This window comes from Zonotrichia albicollis, chromosome 2 (genome assembly GCF_047830755.1).
Source record: "Zonotrichia albicollis isolate bZonAlb1 chromosome 2, bZonAlb1.hap1, whole genome shotgun sequence".
In the NCBI taxonomy this organism is placed as follows: Eukaryota; Metazoa; Chordata; class Aves; order Passeriformes; family Passerellidae; genus Zonotrichia; species Zonotrichia albicollis.
Window position 1 is genome coordinate 39,898,323 of NC_133820.1, and position 18,563 is coordinate 39,916,885.

Consider the following 18,563-nt stretch of genomic DNA (forward strand, 5'->3'; position numbering starts at 1 on the left):
AGTCACATTGTGCAGGGTATGAATAGCCTGAATGGGAATCATGGACAGGGAGAGAGAAATAAAAAACGGTGGTCAGGAAGAGAAGGAGGTAATAGAAAATTGTGGCAGAGATCCAAAGAGTGCTGTGTAGGAAAAGAGGTAGGACAGGTAAGGAAAGAAGATAAAGAGTGTGAGTGAACGTGGGAGTGCCCATAAAAGGCAGAAAGAGAGAGGAAGCAGACATCACAGCAGAAACTTCCTGTCAGGGATCCAGGAACAGAACACAAAATCCCACAGCTGAGGTTACTCATCCAAAGCTTTTGCTTATGTTTCATACACCCTGTATTTATAAGATTTTTTTCTTCTTTTTTTTTTTTATATGAATGCTATCTTCCCTACCTTCATGATCAGAAATATATTTACATAATATATTATTTCCTGTTTTTTAAACACTATTTAGAATTTTTTTGTGTTTAGTAATAAAATATTTATGTATGATTAGATGCATACTTATGTATGATTGGAGCTAGCTAAAACTATTTCCTAGGCTGACTTCTTAATTTCAATTCCACTATATAAAAGTGTGAATGGCCTCATTAGTTTTATTGGTATAATTTGCCATAATGTTTTTAATAAGTTCATTGGGAAATTTCTAGTATTAGGCTGTTCTATTTAATACAGTATTTTTAAAAATGCATAATAATTTGCTTTACCCTTTTATACCTTTTAATAAAATACACAGCAGCAAGTTTGCATTAATGAAATAAAATATTTCAGCTTGAAAGTGAATCATTGCCTAGAGAAAGTGCCTAAAAGAAAGTATTTCAGTTATATTGAATTAAAATTTGAGAGAGGGGTTGGGGGAGAATGTCCTGGCCTGCCCTGTTCCTTTAAAAACACAGGGCAGGAAAAACAGCATGAAATACCTTGTATTGGATATCTGGGCACAAAAAGCCTTTGGGAGGACACTACACTTATGAAATGGGAGGGGGGAGAGAAGGTGGCTGTGTGTGACATTTTCTAAAGGCTGCTCAGCTGAACATTCAACAAGAGGCTCTTGAGCATCAATTAGTTAAATTTGTGAAGGTATTCACTCTCACTGTAGAAGAAATCACATATCTAGACAGTATCAGGAACTGAATGAGATTATAGGGAAATGTGGATCCTGTTACTGGGAGTTAGTGACTTCAGTTTTTGTTCATGGATATTTCAGATGTGCTCGCCAGGAAACACCATCCAATAAAAGGCAATGTACTGTGCAGTGGTAGAAGGAGAGTTGATTGCAAGACAGATTGACTCAGGGCTTAGCTCTGCAATGGCTGTAAAAGCAAGAGCCAAGGAACATTGAAATTCTAAGTGCAGTTTGGCCTCAACTTGCTATGTGGTCTGTTATAAATAGACTCAAGAGGAGTGAAATTTCCAATTTGAATTTATTAATTCAAGGCATACAGCATAAGCAAAAGTTTCAGCGCTGGACGGCAGGGGAGTCTCCGCGCCACCAACTGCCGCACCCTCATCCCCAACGTCCCCCTTTTTAAGTTTTTTAGTGCTTCCGGACTGCTGTGTCATTTTGCAGTACTCTGCGCTTGCGTTGATTGTTGCTAGGGGGTCTTCTCTCACCTCCTGGTGGTCGATGATGAAGGTCTTGGTAGTCTTCCTCGGTTGTGTCCTTTGACCTGATTCCATATTTGGTAGAAGAGCTTCGCCCTTTCTCTTATAAAACTTACTTAAGATCTTATGATTACCACGCGATTATGCAGGCAAAAAAAGAATTATGTAAGTTAAATAAATCAAACAGGAACTTAACCACATCCTCTATTTTTGAGGGTTTTTTTGTGTAGCAAGCTAGACAAACACTTAATCACATCTTCTATTTTTAAGGTTTTCTGTGTAACGAACAAGAGGTTTTATCTGTTTCATGGTCCCTTACACAATATAAAGATGCCACAAGGGTTTGCCCTGTCTTGATCTCATGTGCTTGACCTTCCCAGTTTTCTCTCCCATGCTTTGATGACTCTTCTGCCCTTTCTGCTGCATTTGGGAACCTCTGTCTTGCCCCTGCCTTCCACACAGCTCTCTGCAATGCTCCTCCCCACCCACAGGAAGTTTACAACCTCCCTGTACACTTCGCTGTCCCTTCATCTTTTTGTCCTTTATGGGTTTCTACATTAAGTTTGAACCAAGAGGCAGTTGCAGTGCTTTAACTGGGAGATGTCAGATCACCAGTTCTAGTGTCTGGGCCTGGCTGTTGATTAATATTTAAGATAGATGCAGGCTATGATTTTTTTGCAGGCAAGTTCCTATTCCATTTGAAAATGCAATTTTTATTGAGTATGCATGATTGATAACAGCAGAAACTAATCTGGAAAACCTGAGAAAAGAAATTATAATGCAATTAAAAACAAAGAAAGTATTGTGTCTAATTTCTGTTCTATTTAAAAATATTTGATCATAAGTGCCATGTGCCAGTCATTTGTGGTGTAGCAACACAACATCTGCAATTTTATAGTCCAGACAAACTAATTCAGACTGGGAGAAAACCTCTAGCCATGTTTTGCAGTTGGGAGTGTGCCACCTTATGACCTGTGCCACTTTAGGATGGACTCCTGGAAAACTTTCTGTGCTTCTGATCTTGCCTTCTGCTGCATCTGCTTGCCCACAGCATATACATCATTTAACTGCCTAAATCCAGTGCTCTCTTTGAGCCTTGATGCTGTGCATCTGAGCTCACCTGTCAAAGGATAAGTAGCAGTAAGATCTACAGTATGGAAACATGAAGAGAAAGTAGACTTTGTCAGACAGAAGCTTTTAAAATAGATTTCAGTAGTGTGTGAGATGAATGGGAAGAGTGAGGGCAGTAGATGGAGCAAATATGACATGAGAACTTTAACACAGAGGCAGGTTCAAATGTGCCCTACATGGCCCCCTGAGAACCCCCTGCTCCTGTCCTGCACTGCAGGAAGCCAGTCACGCTGCCTCCTCCTTTGTCCCTTCTCCAGGTCACCAATGCAAGCATGTCACCTTCACATTCTTCCTGTCCTCACCTCATCTGGATTCCACATGCCGAGGTCAGAGAGATGAGACAGAGCAGCCTTCAAGCAATCTTAGCTTTTAGGAGGCACTTGTAGGCAGCCAGACTGGGAAGTGCTAAGAGTGCTTTGCTGCTAAGGTTTCACAGTGCTAAGCTGCTTTGTCCTGTCTCTTTTTTAGGATTGTGTCAATCATGTTGTAACTCTCGACTCCGACCTTTGGCTTTAGTAGCACAATTTAAAATGCTTTGTCACTAACAGGCAATCTGAAAACTGCCCAAAAATCGGCTTACAGTCTACAGCTCTCCAGAATTTTGCAGAACACATTGCACACTGAACAATAATGGGGATATTTTCTAGATCTTTTGGGCAAGAGAGTGAGGCTCAAGTTTCTTATGTCTGCAGGCATGTGGGTACTACCCAGGCTGGTGGGAATAGAGAAAGCCCAAGAATCAGAGAGTAGGTAACTGGGTGACAAAATGAAATCCTAGTTGGGAAAAGATAAAAACCAGTACATATGGGGAAAATTATCTAAAGCACATTATTCACCAGGGGAGACATGGGAATATGTAAGCTAAGGAAAAGACCTAATTTTGAAAGAAGCCTGTAAATTACACATGAGTTTCGATGTGTCAGCAACAGAGTTTGGGATGCATACACAAACGATACCACATGAGAGTACATGACAGTAAATCCTCTCTCTACATGTCTGGTGTGCCTGCACCTGAAAATTTTAAGGACTTTGAAGGCAAGTGGAATTGTGCCAATGAACATCAGCTGAGTGTCTGCCTGTTGGATTTGGTTATAGGGGTGTCATTAGAGATCATTATTGACAAATTGGGCAATTCCACACAACAGGAACAAAAGTTATTACTCAGATGGCAAGGCCTACACCTGTAAATGTGTATATTTATATATATATATGATACTACGTATATTTGTGGAATGGTTGGGTTTGCATAGATTTGTATAAGAACAAGGGTCTGTGAACAAACATGGGTATGGGAGCAATGCTGGGGCAGTGCTGTGCTCCCTTGGCATGCCTTTTGTAGTTGCAGCATCCCTGGAGCTCTGGGCTTTCTGGTTTTTTCAAGCCTAACCTTAAGCAGAGCAGCCTTTTGCTGAGGTGACCAACACATGGGTTGTGCCAAGAAGAAAGGTGTGGAGGGAGCAAGCTTTGGGCAGTGGGATACTCTTGTTTTGCAGTGAAATGGACCAAACCTTGCCAAAATGATGCTCATTGAAATCCAGAAATCAGGGAATTAAGAGAAATAAAGAGAACTGGAGAAGAAATTGATTAAATGAACCATTAAAAATACCAAAAAGAAACAAAAACAAGAAAAAATCCAAAGTGAAAACAATAAAAAGGAATGGGATGACATGAAGTGCAGGGATATGGACTGAACCATGCTGAATTGATCCTTATTGAAATCACAAGATTTCATTTCCTTTCACAAAATAAAGAATTTCATTTTGTGAAAGGACGTGAAATCTAAAAGAGAAAAAAAATGAAATACAACTGACTGGGATGGACTTACAATGAAAAGAAATTTGATTGAGAGAAATTCAAAAAAATTCTGAAAAGAAGTTATTGTAATCAAATGTAAGGACATGACATGGAGCTCTCCAGTTTGGATGCCTTTTGTAATTGCAATGTCCCTGGAGCTCTAGGCTTTGTAGTTTTCTCAAGCCTAACCCTAAGTGTAACCCTAAGCCTATGTGCATCATTAAATGACACATTTTGTTGAGGTGCCAAGCACATGGGTGACACTGAGCTGAAAGGTGTGGAAGGAGCAATACTGGGGCAGTGCTGTTCTCCCCTTGGCCTATCTTTCGTAGTTGCAGTGTCCCCAGTGTCCTCTAGGGTGTTTGCATTTCTCAAGCCTAACTCTTCAAGCTTGTTTTCTCTCCATATCTTAGTTATATAGAAGTTTAGGTGTATACATCTCAGTATAAGTGTCTAGATTTTTGTTGCTTAGTGTACAACAGTGAAGTGGTCATGAAGCTCCAAACATTTTCCATTTAATTTTTAAAGGAACACTGGCCTTTACAGCTAGTCAAGGCCATTGAATGCCACGTCCCTTGAAGATGAAAGTTCCCTGTCATTCTGTATAAGACTATCCAGGACCTGATTCAGAGCTCCGGAATTCAGTGAAAATCTTTCCGTTGACTTCAAAGCATTTTCAGTCATTCCTAGATAATAGCACAAATGTCACTTCTTTCTTTCTTTCCAGTTGGGTTGTCTGAAACTGCACAGTGGATGATTGAATCCCTATGTCCCTAGCATATCTTGCATGCCAGCTCCTTTTAACACATTCTGTGAAGCTGGTGATATTTAATGACACACTCGGTTTCTGTAGGTATCTTCTTTCCAATCTGGACCCCAGCTGCTGGAGGTCTAACAAATTGTTCTCAAAGGACAATGTGAAAGCAACATTTGATGTATCTAGTCAGTTTAGCTAAGCACCTCTAAACAGATGACTATGAAACTTGGAGAGTTAATTTAGTTTCAGGCACAGAAGCCTCAGCAGCAGACAAGTGATTACAAACTTACCCATTCATTAGGCTCGATAAAGGTAGATATTTTTATTGTTTCTAGTGTTTATAATACAGAAGAGTCATGCTGAAGTGCCTACAGAGAATTTAACCTCTTAACTGTCAGAGACCCTGATGACCTACATCACATACACATATGAATGTGAATACATGACCAAGTCTGCAGCAAGGCCTTTACTCACAGAAAATTACAAACTTATAAAGTCTGCACTCAAAATAAAAAACAAAAATAAAACCAAAACAAAACAAAAAAAACCACCCATGCTAAAGACAGATGAACTTCCTATCGTGTAAACTCCTTGAGTTTCTGTCATGTTTTTTTCCCCGAGATGATGCCAGAGGCCAATATAGGGTTATTCATCCTTGTATGTGAGATGGGAAATAAAAATCCTGGAGCTACATCTCTGATGCCCCTGAAGTTGCTCAGTCTTTCCACCACCTGACTGATGCAAACACCCTCCAGATGGTATTTAGCTACTAATTAGATCCTATTGTTAGCACTGGAAACACAAAGTCTGCTAGTTTCATTAACACTTGGTATCCTTATAACAAAAACTTGAAGGAAGTGGAATTATCTATCACAAATAAATGATGTCTGGTTTTTTTCAGGGGATTCAGTCCCACCCCTGAAGCTGGTCTAACCTGTAGGTAGTTCTCCTAAATTCACAGACACTGTTTCTCTCTAACAGTGTACAATCCACCTGTGTTGTCAGCCTCCTCACTTGGACATTCCTATTGTATGTGACAGTGCAAAAAGATATTACTAACTAATATTGCAATGAATGCAAAGAGCTGAAGTTGAAAAATACATACAAGAGGAGGCAAGACTATTTGCCCTTGTCATGCTGGCTGACTGGTGATTAAAAAGACAAGGTTAAACAAAGATGAGAGGTCAGTGTATTCTCCATCATAGGGGCAAAATAGCAGCATGGCTTACTAATAAAACCTGCAAAGAAACAAATAAGAAAGCCTTCATATGTAGAAACACTCTCCAAATACCACAAGCACTGATGGGGAGGAAATGAGAGGCTGGGGAGGAAATGAGAGGCTGGGCAGGTGGGATGGGTGAGAGCACCTCTGGCCAATCCAACAATAACACCTAGACAAGGATTTCAGACTCCAGCCTGAAATTTGGTCATTCTCAGAAGCTTCTCTGACCATGCCAGACAGGCCTGCTTTTGTGTTTCCATAGAAGTCTCAGACACGCATAGGCAGGTGGAGTATTTACTCTGTCACAGCTTCACACTCTCTTTTTTGAATTAATCCACATCTCCTAGAGAAGTGCTTGATCCCTGCTGTGCGATAACTTTCACTGTCTTTATGAAACTGAGTGCCCAGTCTTCCAATGTGAAATCCTCTCTCAAAGGTAATAGAAATTATGAAATAATTATGGACTATGACCTGTGGTGACACAGGAACATCTTCCATAACTGAGGGCTTAGAGGTGGACATCAGACAAAATCATGCATAATCTTTTGCAGACCAGAGCAGAAGAGAAGAGAACAGACAGCAGTGGAATGCACTTAAGAGAAATAGATACACAGATGAAAGAAAAAAGCCTTGATATTTAAAATATTTATTGTCTTAAAAGGCATGAAAACTGATACTAGCCATTAACTAATAGACGTTCTGCCTTTGTGATGCAGCTTACATCCCTAACTAAAACCACATCTCTCTTCTGACTTTGTCTGAAGCCAGGTGCACAGATGATTAAACTTTGGTCCAGCTGTAAGGAGAGTGTCTCCATCCTGTCCTCTCCTCCAAGCACACACCATCTGTATGATACTTATTCATCTCCTTTTGCTGGGCTGACATGCTGAGTCCATATTCTTCCAGCATCAGTTGTCCTCGCACTGTCAAGCTGGGCAAATGGAAGGGATCTAAGCCTAAGGGAGTAGCAGGCTCTGGGAGAAGGCTTCTGCTGTATTAAAGCAGTATTAACTGCTCTGCTTTAACCTTGATGTTGTTCATATGCCTTTTCACAAAAGAGATTTGGGACTCTCACTATTCACTGTTTCCAGAATGACTTATACATCTGTATTTACCATATTGAAATGCTGTGCTGCTGTGAATGTCCTCTGTGTGAATCAGAAAGGGAAGAGGTTGGCTTTGTATCTCCAAGCATATGGATTCCTTGTAATGAGCAGAGAGTAGATTGCTTAAAGCATTTTTATTTTATTTTCTGAACATAATTTTTGAGCCCCTGTTCCTGTGCCATAGGCCTGCTTGTAGCAGGAAATTATAAACCCAGCCACGCCTCTTTGAGGAAAGGATAGGTGGAGAAAAAGACTTCAAATACATGTATGTTTTTCATAAAAAGATAAGACAGCTACTTTAAGTGTGCTGAACATACCAGAGAATAGAAACAGATTCAATTTTTTTTTCTTTTGTTTGCTTCTTCCTCTGGTCTAAGCCACGGAGCCTAACCAGATCAAATGTATGCAATAGGTTTGACCCACATGCAAATGTTATTCAGACCTGGATCCAATTCTATCACCCAGGTTTTTCACTCTAGCAGATATTGAACCACACAAGAGGCATTCAAACTTCCATTTCAAGAAGTTCCTCTAAAGCATGTCACTATTGACTAACCTTACCCTTTATTCTCCCTTCATTTCCTCTAAAATGCAAAAAGGCATTTTCTTAATCAAGAAGAAGACAAGACTTTTTCACAAGACTTTAGGATCTGTTTTCTGTTGAGGACGGTGCCTTCTAGATGTGATTCTGCCCTGTACTTCCCAGGTGTATTTCAGGGAGGATGGACTCGGGCTGCACAAGGCACAGGTCTCGAATGGTAAAATTTTGAGAAGAGCAGGTAGAGAGCAGAGAAAACACCTGATGGATTCCACAAATAAAGAGGCTGATGGTGGAGCTCAACACTGCTTGTTGAATATATCTTCTCAGGAGTCAGCATCATTCTTTACCTCACATCACCCACCACTGGTGTCCCTCCAAGGTACCAGAACAATGTCGAGAACCCAGAAGGACGAGGATAGATCTGTGCTCTCTTTGCTTTACCAGTAGAGCACCCACCAGTACTGCATTAGTTTCCATCTTTCAGTCTGATTAAAATCTGGGGTGTGATAAACCATGTCAAAGTTTCTAGAGATAAGGAGAAAAAATTGAAGTGTTGACATGAAGGCGACTGCTTGCCAATAGCGTTCCGTCAAGTGTCCTACACCATTGTTTGGACACCATAAATAGCATATTCTGCAGGATATTGTCCCTTGATAAAAATAGAACCCCCAAGTAAAAGAACATCCAGAGAAGTGAATTGCTAAAGGTGAGATAGAGGAGAATATGGAAATTATGAGCTATGCTTTGCAGCCACTTCCTAGCCACAAAGTCCTTGCTTTCCTCAGCTACCTAAGAAATTTTGTAGGGAAAAACTGTAATTCAAGTACAATTACAAACATATATAAATTATAATAAATAAATAAATATTTATGAAGTAGTCCATTTGGCCAGTGGGTTAGCCAACAGATGTAGGTGTAAAGGAAAAGTAGAACAGCAGGTCATAGAAAGGGTTCTTTTAGAAGCACCAAGTTCCATATCAAGATAACTTTTAGTGAACTCTTACAGTAAATAGGGCAAGACATATTTTTGATAATGAACAATTCACATGTAAATGTAACAAACATTCAGTTATGGGGTTTTTTTTGGTTTTGTTCAGTAATGGGCAATAAATTGTTAAACCTGTAACTGCTCACTCTGTCACATGTAAACCACAGTCCAAACATAGGACATTAGGGATAAAAAATAGATTTGGTTTTATCTAAAATTTACCTTAGGGTCATTCTTGGAATCCAACCTTAATTCTGCTCTGAGAAAAGCTGTATCTCCCCTCCCACAGGGAGCTGGGTGAAAAATTGGAAACCACTGCAAATTGATTAAGAATAATGAGATATAAAAACTTTATGGTGACATTATTAGTGAGATGATTTACTATGCTTGAGATTATAATGCTTTCACTAGGGAAAGAATTGGCCTTGCTGGAGAAAAAGTAAGCAGGAGAGCAATGCAGTAGCCAACAAGTCAGAAAAATGTGATGGTGTTCACAGGGGTCTTATGTTAAGGGAAGAGATGAGGATTTGACTCCATGTTCAGAAGGCTTGATTTATTATTTTATGATATATATTACATTAAAACTATACTAAAAGAATAGAAGAAAAGGTTTCATCAGAAGGCTAGCTAAGCTAAGAATAGAAAGGAATGATAACCAAAGCTTCTGTCTCGGACAGAGAGTCCAAGCCAGCTGACTGTGATTGGCCATTAAATAGAAACAACTCTATGAGACCAATCACAGATCCACCGGTTGCATTCCACAGCAGCAGATAACCATTGTTTACATTTTGTTCCTCTCAGCTTCTCAGGAGGAAAAATCCTAAAGAAAGTATTTTTCATGAAAAGATGTCAGCGGCAGAAACATTTCCCACCAACACCCAAACTAACAGGGCAAGGGCCAAACTTCAGGCTTCCAAAACATTACAGCTGGAAAATCCATTGAACACTTACGAAGATCTCAGTACAGAAAAAGGGAGAGAAGATGAATGTACAGGACTGTCAGTGGCTTCTTTTTCCAAGTAGATATGTTGTTCTGCTGGATTAGAACCTTTTTACTGTAAGGTTTTTTTTACTTTCAAGAAATAATCCTTTTCATTGGGACAGCTCCTTGATTGGAAGACAGGACTGCCCTTGCTTCTGGAAGGAGCAGAGCAGGAGGTGCTGCAGGGAATCAAGGCACAGCAAGAAGTTCTGGTGTCCTTCAGGCCAGCCTGAGGAACCTTTCACAGGCTCTTACACCTGCCCCTCACACAAACCTTGCCAAGGCTCTGGCCTCCATGAAAAGGCTTTGGAAAGGGCAGCTTTTAAACCTTCTGCCATAGACCCTCCCTGCTAATAGGAGCCAGCAGAAATGACGTGCATGAAATCTGTGTAAATGGTGAAAGAATGCTACATTTGCAAAATAATGATTCAACTTTGTTGTAAGTGTTCTGTCTAAAGGATTTTTTTTCAATAGGCTGAGAAGACTGATAAGAAATTGATTCCTAGAGCAATCACATATATTATTTTCTGCATATACTTCTCTTTGTTACAGAAATTCAATACCAGAAAAAGCAAGCAGAATACAAAGTTTATTTTCTCCACTATATCTCAGTTAGCATAGTACTGTATCTTCTCCTGCTACAGTAAAATAAAAGATAAGAGCAGCCCTAAGGAGTTGGAAATTTAATTCACAGACAAATTAGCTGCATTGCACTTAATATTCCCAGTGAGGAAATGAAGAGAAATTTATTCTGTTCCCACTCTCCACAAATTCACCAGAGGGAATGATAACCCTTAATTAAATAAGACTGATTGCCTTTTTTTTTCTCCCAGCTTTCATTTGCCCTAAAATAAAATGATGAGAAATAAATGGTGAACATAAAAAAAATATAAAAACCTCACTGGAAATGTTGCAGTCATTCAAATTTCTCATTCTAGTAGATATTACATTCTAAAGAGCTCTTTAAAAATCTAGCAGGAGAGGAGCTCAAATTGGACAAATCCATTCAAGAAAACAAACAAAACCCCAGGAATTCTTTCTCTTACTTCAGGACTCATAATTTTGGATAGTTTGCAAGTATACAGCCTTTTTTTTTCCCTATAAGGACTATATTTAAATATGAAGAAAACAGGAAGATCTGGATGAAGAAGGAGATGGATGGCAAAGCAGAAAGGAGCCCAGGACTAGAACTATATTGATGACACCTTGGCATGGTCAGACGAAATTGAATAGGAAACACAGGCTGAACAGCAGAACTGATCCTAATGCAAGCTTAACAAAGAAGTGTGGTTGTGCCTAGAGAGCTGCAAACTGTTAAAATATTTGTCAATATTTAAGGAATATTTGTCAATATTTAAGGAGATGTGAACTAAAACCTTTATTTGCATCTCATTTATAAAGAATGTTCATCTCTCCATTTGTTTAAAAATGCAAAATAGAGGAGTTGTTGGAAAGTCTAGTTGGAGAGAAGACATCTCAGTACCTTCTATTGCACACTTAGACCAAGAAGGAACTCTGAAGAGTCTGATGGCAAGGGGGCCTTTGGCAATGGGCAGGTAAGGTAGAGGATGACTCTTGTATGACTTGTTTCTCCTGGCCTGAATGTAGACACCATGCTGCCTTGGACTGGTCACTCAAAGGGCTGATGACACTGTATTGACAGTCTCTGACACATTTCCCTCAGCATTCTACTGGGGGAACCGTTACAGGTCTTTTCCAACCCAAATTTCTAGGATTCTGTGTAAGAAAGAGGTCTATGAAAACTGTTATCCTGCTTTGATCCAGGATACTTTTAGCTCTGGCACAAATCCTTGTGCAGCTTCTCTGGAGACATCTGCTCTGAAAAATATGTATTGCTGCTCTCTGTTTCCTTTGTTTCAATTAATTCTTTTTCATAAACTTCCTTCTTATACACTGGCTATTTAGTGCACTTATCAGGCTTTGGTGAGGCAGACTCTGTCTACAGGGCTGACTTTGACAATCTGCTGCTGATCCTTTCAGAGATATGCAAGGAAAGCTCTCAGAGAAGACTTCTCTTTACACAAAGATTTTTACTCACTTGAAGATTATTCTATCTCTCCACATATGAAGAATGAATTCTCTACTGAATGCTAACGATTTGTCAACAGCAGAATTTGCCCTCTGATACAAGCACGCCCTGGTCTTCTGGAGCTGTGCTGTTCACATTTCTAGGCTTAGAAAGTACTATGAAACATAAGAGCTGTGTTTCCCCAGATGTCCCCCAGGATCTGTTTTAAAGATTGGCTTCATAAATGTCACCTTTCAGTCTTCAGGTCCCAAAGAAGTTCCAAATGGAAGGCTGCACACCATGAACTGTAATTCAGGGTTTCCATCCTTGATTTCGTCCTTGGTATCATCTGACTCCAGCAGCTTGTAATAAATATTTCACTTTGTCTATTTGAAACAATCTTATCCACAATTACTTTGAGTTCAGATGTATCTTCTGCATTTTCCCCCATATGAAAACTTTTTCCCTTTTCTTCCCAGTGAAAAACACTGCAGAATGGCTTGTCTCTGATTTTTGTCTAATCACTAGTTGGCCATGCAGAGCCCCTAGCAAGATTTTTCTCCAGATATTTTTGATGAAGTACTAGTTTTGATTTCCTTAGCTAGTTCTCCTCAAACTCTTCTAGGATTTTTGCTTTTAATCTGCCTGACAACACTATTCATTTTATTGGTTTGGATACAATAGGCATCTTTTTGGAAATTGCCTTTTTGCTGCTAATAAACTTGCTTACTTGGCTGTTCATATGTGCTGGCCTCCTTTAATCCATTCTCCGGCCTTTCTCAATAGGTCATACGCAGCGGTGTTATGCTTCCAGTCTGGTGTTCTTCAGAAGTTTCCATGCTGTTTGCTAGGATTTCTCTTTGTTGACCTTTCTAGATTCTTTTTAACAAGCTCCCTCATTCCTGCATAGCTTTTCTTGAAGTGGAGGACAATGGCACTGGCGTATTTGGCCTGCAGTGCTCCTCTAGAGCTGGTGAAGCTGAGCCCTCTGTGGTCACTGTCACAGAGTGGAGCTGCCATTAGAAGGGCTGGAGCCACAAAGCTGAGGTCTGCCTTTGCTCCTGTGGGCTCAGACCAGATGCTCCATGAAATAATTGCTGACAGAGCCCAAAAATGTCATCTCTCTTTCATCTGCTCGCATGACATTTGTCAATCTACAGGAGGGCTGTTGATGTCTCCCATTGCTACTGTTTTTCCTGCTTCTCTGATTTCTTACAGTGTATTGAATTCAGGGCATTTTGCTATCCTGGGTCAGTAACATTATCTATCATAACAATAATCTTCTATTTAGGCCTGGAATTTAAACCAGCACAGACTTCATGTAACTTGAGATGGTGAACTTGCAAATTTTTTTTTTTTTGCTGATGAGCCTTTGATGAGGCAGAGCAATGTTCTGCCTCCTGCACAGTTTATCTCTGTATTTTATATCCTGGGTTTAGTGTCCCTTTAATTGTCTTCTTTGCTTCAGGTATCCAATACGTATGATTGATTGGCATCTGCATTTTGGATCAAACATTCTGCTTCCCTATTTCCTTTCTGAGATTTCACATGCTATGTGGAAGTCAGTGTAGCACTACTTTGGTTCTGTTATTGGCATCTTGTATAAAGTTCATTATGTTTGTCCTCCTTTGCCTGCTGGGTTACTTGCATGTTCTGCATTATGATTTTCTTGAGGATTCAGAACTTCCCCATCTTTTAATCTCATAAGGATACCCATGTTGAACCTGGCCTTTTCCACACCCATCAGCTTGCCCCAGCTACCTGGGTTTTCCAGCCTGTTGGGGAATATTTTAATTCCAAAATTATTGTCTGGGGCTTTCATTTTGCTAAGGATGTTTGGGAGTGTTTTCAATTTGCTGCAAGACCAAGCAATATCATGAAAGAGACTTAGATATGTTGGGTGTTTTCAAATCAGCTGGACTTGATGAAATTCCTGCTAGGATACTGGGAAGATTGTCTGAAGTGATGCCAGCACTATTAGCTGCTCTTTTTGAGAAACTGTGAGGTACAGAGATGAATCCGTTGCCTCTTACATTTTTTTTTTAAGAATGAGGGAGCAGGGGAAGCAATAGTTGAGCCTCCAGAAGTCAACTACAAGGTGAGGGGCAACCAGGGTGGGTTTATTAAGAACAAATCATACCAAACCTATCTAATATGTTCCTGTGATGGGACTTGTGGCAAAGGAAGAAAAGCAGACAGATTATTTTAACTTTAGTGAGGCTTGGAACATTGTCTCATGTCTCATAGCTTCTAAGAAGCAAGCTAAGGAAATATTGTCTTTGTACAATTTTCAGCAGTTGAGAGCAATACAGACTGAAAAATATAATCAGACAGTAGTCCTTGATATTCAGACTTACTTTGATTATTGAGATCTCTATTGCTAACTTTTTAATTAATCTGCCCTTCCAGCACCACGAAATCTCAAGGCTGAGGTGGACCAGTCATGATAGAGATTGTTCATGACACTGTTGCTCAAAGACCTCCTTTACACCATAGCAGTTTTCTCTGCCTCTTTTTCTCTGAGGTGACTTCCAGGATGTATTAGGGTGTCTCTGTCATGTATTTGGGATGGAGTCTTTTTAAGTCATCTGCCACCTCTCAACATCTTCAGCAAAAATGAGAGTTCTTTGCTACGTGGTTGATCTCAGAGATTTGAGATTTCTATTACCCTTAGCCTGACTCTTATCCGAGCTGAAGAGGAGATAAGACTACTTCTTTGTTTGGAAGAGATGAACAAAAGTGTTTGTCTCCTTTCTTCATCTCCAGGATGGACTGGCACATCTGAAGAAATAAGTAAGGAACATACTGCTGAGTAATGAACACAAAAATATTGTATCATCACAGCTGAATAAACAGTAGTATTGGCAAAATCTGTCTCCTTTGTTCCATATGAGGGCCAGGAGAGGACTCAGCTGGAAGATCATGTCCAGTTCCTGGTGCTTTAATTAAGGGAGGATGTTGAACAGCTGGAGAGTCAGAGGAGAGAACTTGGGATGACCAGAAATCTAGAAAATATGGTTCATGATGAAAAGCCAAAGGAATTTGCATAACTTGGTTTAGAAAAGAGACAATAGAGGGGATGGCCCACTGATGAACTTTAAATATTTTAAAAATAGACATGAAGAGAAAGGGACTGAATCTTTTTTGTTCCCATTATGGGTGGAAAATAAGTGAAATTACAGGAAGAGAGATCCAGATGAAATATCTGTAAATTTTCATTGTATAGTCAATTGATGAAACTGGTTTTCTTTGGAGGAACTGGCATCTCCATGAGTGCAGACAGGCATGGGTGTCGCTAATTCTGACTTCAGGAACAGGAGTGGACTGGATGACTTCTCCTCTCCAACCTACTTTTCTGTTCTTCTGTGAATGTTATCCAGTGGCTGACAATGACTTAATCCTCACTGATTCCCAAATGATGCTGCAGATAGCAGGATTACTCCCACTGCAAGTAGAAACTACCAGGACTTTTTCCAGCTGATAAAATGGAAAGGGAACATCAAGAGCAGAGCACCCTTTGACTCAGACAGGGGCAGGTCCCAGGTACCTCTTGTTTCTGTTTTTAATGTGCTCTGTGAATTTGAGCAAGCTACTGCTTTCACTGCTAGCACCATGGAACTTTAAAAGCAAGGCAAAGAAGGAAGGCCACACCTACAGAAGCTGGCCCAGCAGGCCAGGTAAGGCTAGGGACAAAATAATCCACAGCTAAATCTACATTTATCATTATATATGTCAGGGTATGTCATGATAAATGTAATTTCCAGCTGCCTCTGACTCCCTGAGGAACAACTGTCCATGGAAAACAAGGGAAAAACCCCAAGCTGAGTCTTGTCTGAGCTCCTCTGCTGCTCCACCCTGTGTGAGCTCAGTGTCTTTGGAGACAGCATTGGCAGCAGCTGGTGAGAACCAAAGGGTGTTCTGGGAAGCAGCTTCCACAGATCTTCCTCCCCAGTCTGTTCTTGCTCACCTCACACTTTACACCAACTTTTCATAAAGGCTATAAGTTGCACTTATCTGTGGAGTTCTTTGACTGACAGTAGTCTTAGATACATACCTGAAGGGTGCTGTATGTTTCCATAGTGAGAATATACAGTCAGTGTCCTCCAGCATTTCCCAGCAATAGTTCAATAACTTTGCATCTGCTCTCTGAAATCCATTTTTAAAAATATTTTGTTATGGTCTGCTCAACCTGTGACTGTGCTTGCACACACCCTCCCTGATATCTGCAGGTCATCCCTCCTCACATGACCCACCTGGGTCTCCTACATCAAACAGTGATGTGGTCTTTCCTCCCAGCCTGTTGGACTTATCCAAGCACTTGCTGGGGTCATAGTTTACAGCTCCAGGTCTTTTATGGAGAGAGATAACCAGGGGAAAACATTGCATTATCTTTCTTCAGTGCCACAAAGCACTCCGGATCTTCCTCATCTGAAGAAATACAGTGGAACAGACCTCCACAGTAGGAGACAGAAGCAAGCTCCTGAATTCTTCTGGGTTTTTTAGGGGGAGGGAAAGGAGGAATGAAAAAGGAAATTGTAAGGATGAGATGAAAGAAAGGATACCACAAAAAATTCAGATGAATGCTGAGCATAAATCAAGTTCTTTTCTGGTTTTTGGAGGCAGAGGTTTTGCAGAAAGAGCAGCCAAATTCTTGGTAGTCTCCTAGAACACTAGAAAAGTGTGTCATAGGCCATCCCCTTCTGCCTCTTTCCCAAATTTATCCCCTTCTCTTGATCCTTTTATCCCCCTGCAACGCTGCCATCCCAGAACATCTCTGTCTGTTTTGTTCCCACCTGCTCTGTCTCTGGCCTTGTTGCCTCTGCACATCCCTCCCTGCCTGTCCCTGGATGCTGTCCTGTAGGTCCTGTTTTGAGCCATTATTTTTCTCCTCCTCTTCCTCCTTCCCTTCTGTTTAAGTGCTGTTTAAGGCTGCATCCAGCTCTGGGTAGCACAGGGTGAGGGAGAGCAGGGCACAGCCAGTTCTCTGCTTGTACTTGGGGCTGAGCTCCTGCCGCACCAGCATGCTCTGCACCAGGCAAGTCTTCAGCAAAGACAACATCTGGGTTTCAGACAAGCTCTGCAGGCCATGTGCAAGTGGAAAGCAGTGATTTACAGCTAGGTCAGATCTGACAGGGTTTTCATATGGCCACCAAGTACCGGCTGATGTCTCCAGGGATCAAAACCTGCTAATTTCAAGCCCCTGCATGAAGCACTGAACTGCAGTGAAACCACTGTAAGATATTTTCAGCACGGGCCAACCATATTTTTCACTAACCTCATTCTTGGAAGTTGCTGACCAACTTTCAGTGAAATGTTCCCAAAATAAAAATTCAGCCCAACACAGAGAACAAGGGTGGAAAATTTCAGCCTAGAATGATTAAAATATGAAAAAATTAAAAGCAACTGAAAAACAGATCTTATAATCAAAACTGTTAGGCAACATTAAATATAAAATTTGTTGCCCTCTCCACCTGTAACAGAGGGATGGCTATTTAAGTATTCAATTTGGGAAAACTTTCTTGCATAACTGGCCTTCTGCACTTGAGGCATATGCCCAAGAAAGACATCTGATAAGGAGAAACAGTGGTGACTGTATGCAAACTGTTATGTGATCTGAATTATTTACATTGCTTGGAGTTCACCAGATTCTTCACCAAAGTGTTTTGAAGTCCCACCCTGAACTGAGCACTAGTGGATGCATCAGGAGAGAGATGTCAGCTTGACCCATCGTGATTTGCCATCTGTGAAAAGCAAACAAATACAACCAGCTGGAGGAAGGAGCATTGTGACTGTAATAGGAACTGGAGCACTGATTTACAGAGGATCTTTTGTTGGACTCATGAGCCTTTGACAGTGTTAGCACTGAAAAGTAAGCAGCTACAAAAGCCCAGCTACACAGACCTGTGCAAAAATCAAGCTTTGCCTGTTGACTGCTTGACAAAATTCTACCTGCAAGGATGGACCAGATGTGTGTAATTATTTCCCACACTATTTTCTTTGGTTTTTAAAAGAAGACAGCTAGGTTTCCAGCAAAGTTTTTAGAGGGTCTTTGTAAGGTTTTTACTATACTCCAATGAAAAGGCTCCAGGATTTTAAAACTTGTCCACTTTTTTTCAAGTATATACAGGGGTTATAATAAAAGATATTATCTCTGTGGCAAATTCTGGATTCCTCAGATTACAGCTTCATAGCTAAATCAGGAGTATTACTGCTATCAGAGAAAATACTACTTTGGGAACAAGAAGTCACTGCTACTTTGAATTGAGTCCATTGCTGAAAGAAGCAAATATATCTAGATGCAAAGTACAGCCTCTTAAAAGCCACAGCATAAACACAGAGATTTTCCCCCTTTTCTGATCCAAAATACAGTAGTCACAGACTATTTTTAATTCATGTAAAATTATGATAATCATGAAAGCATAAA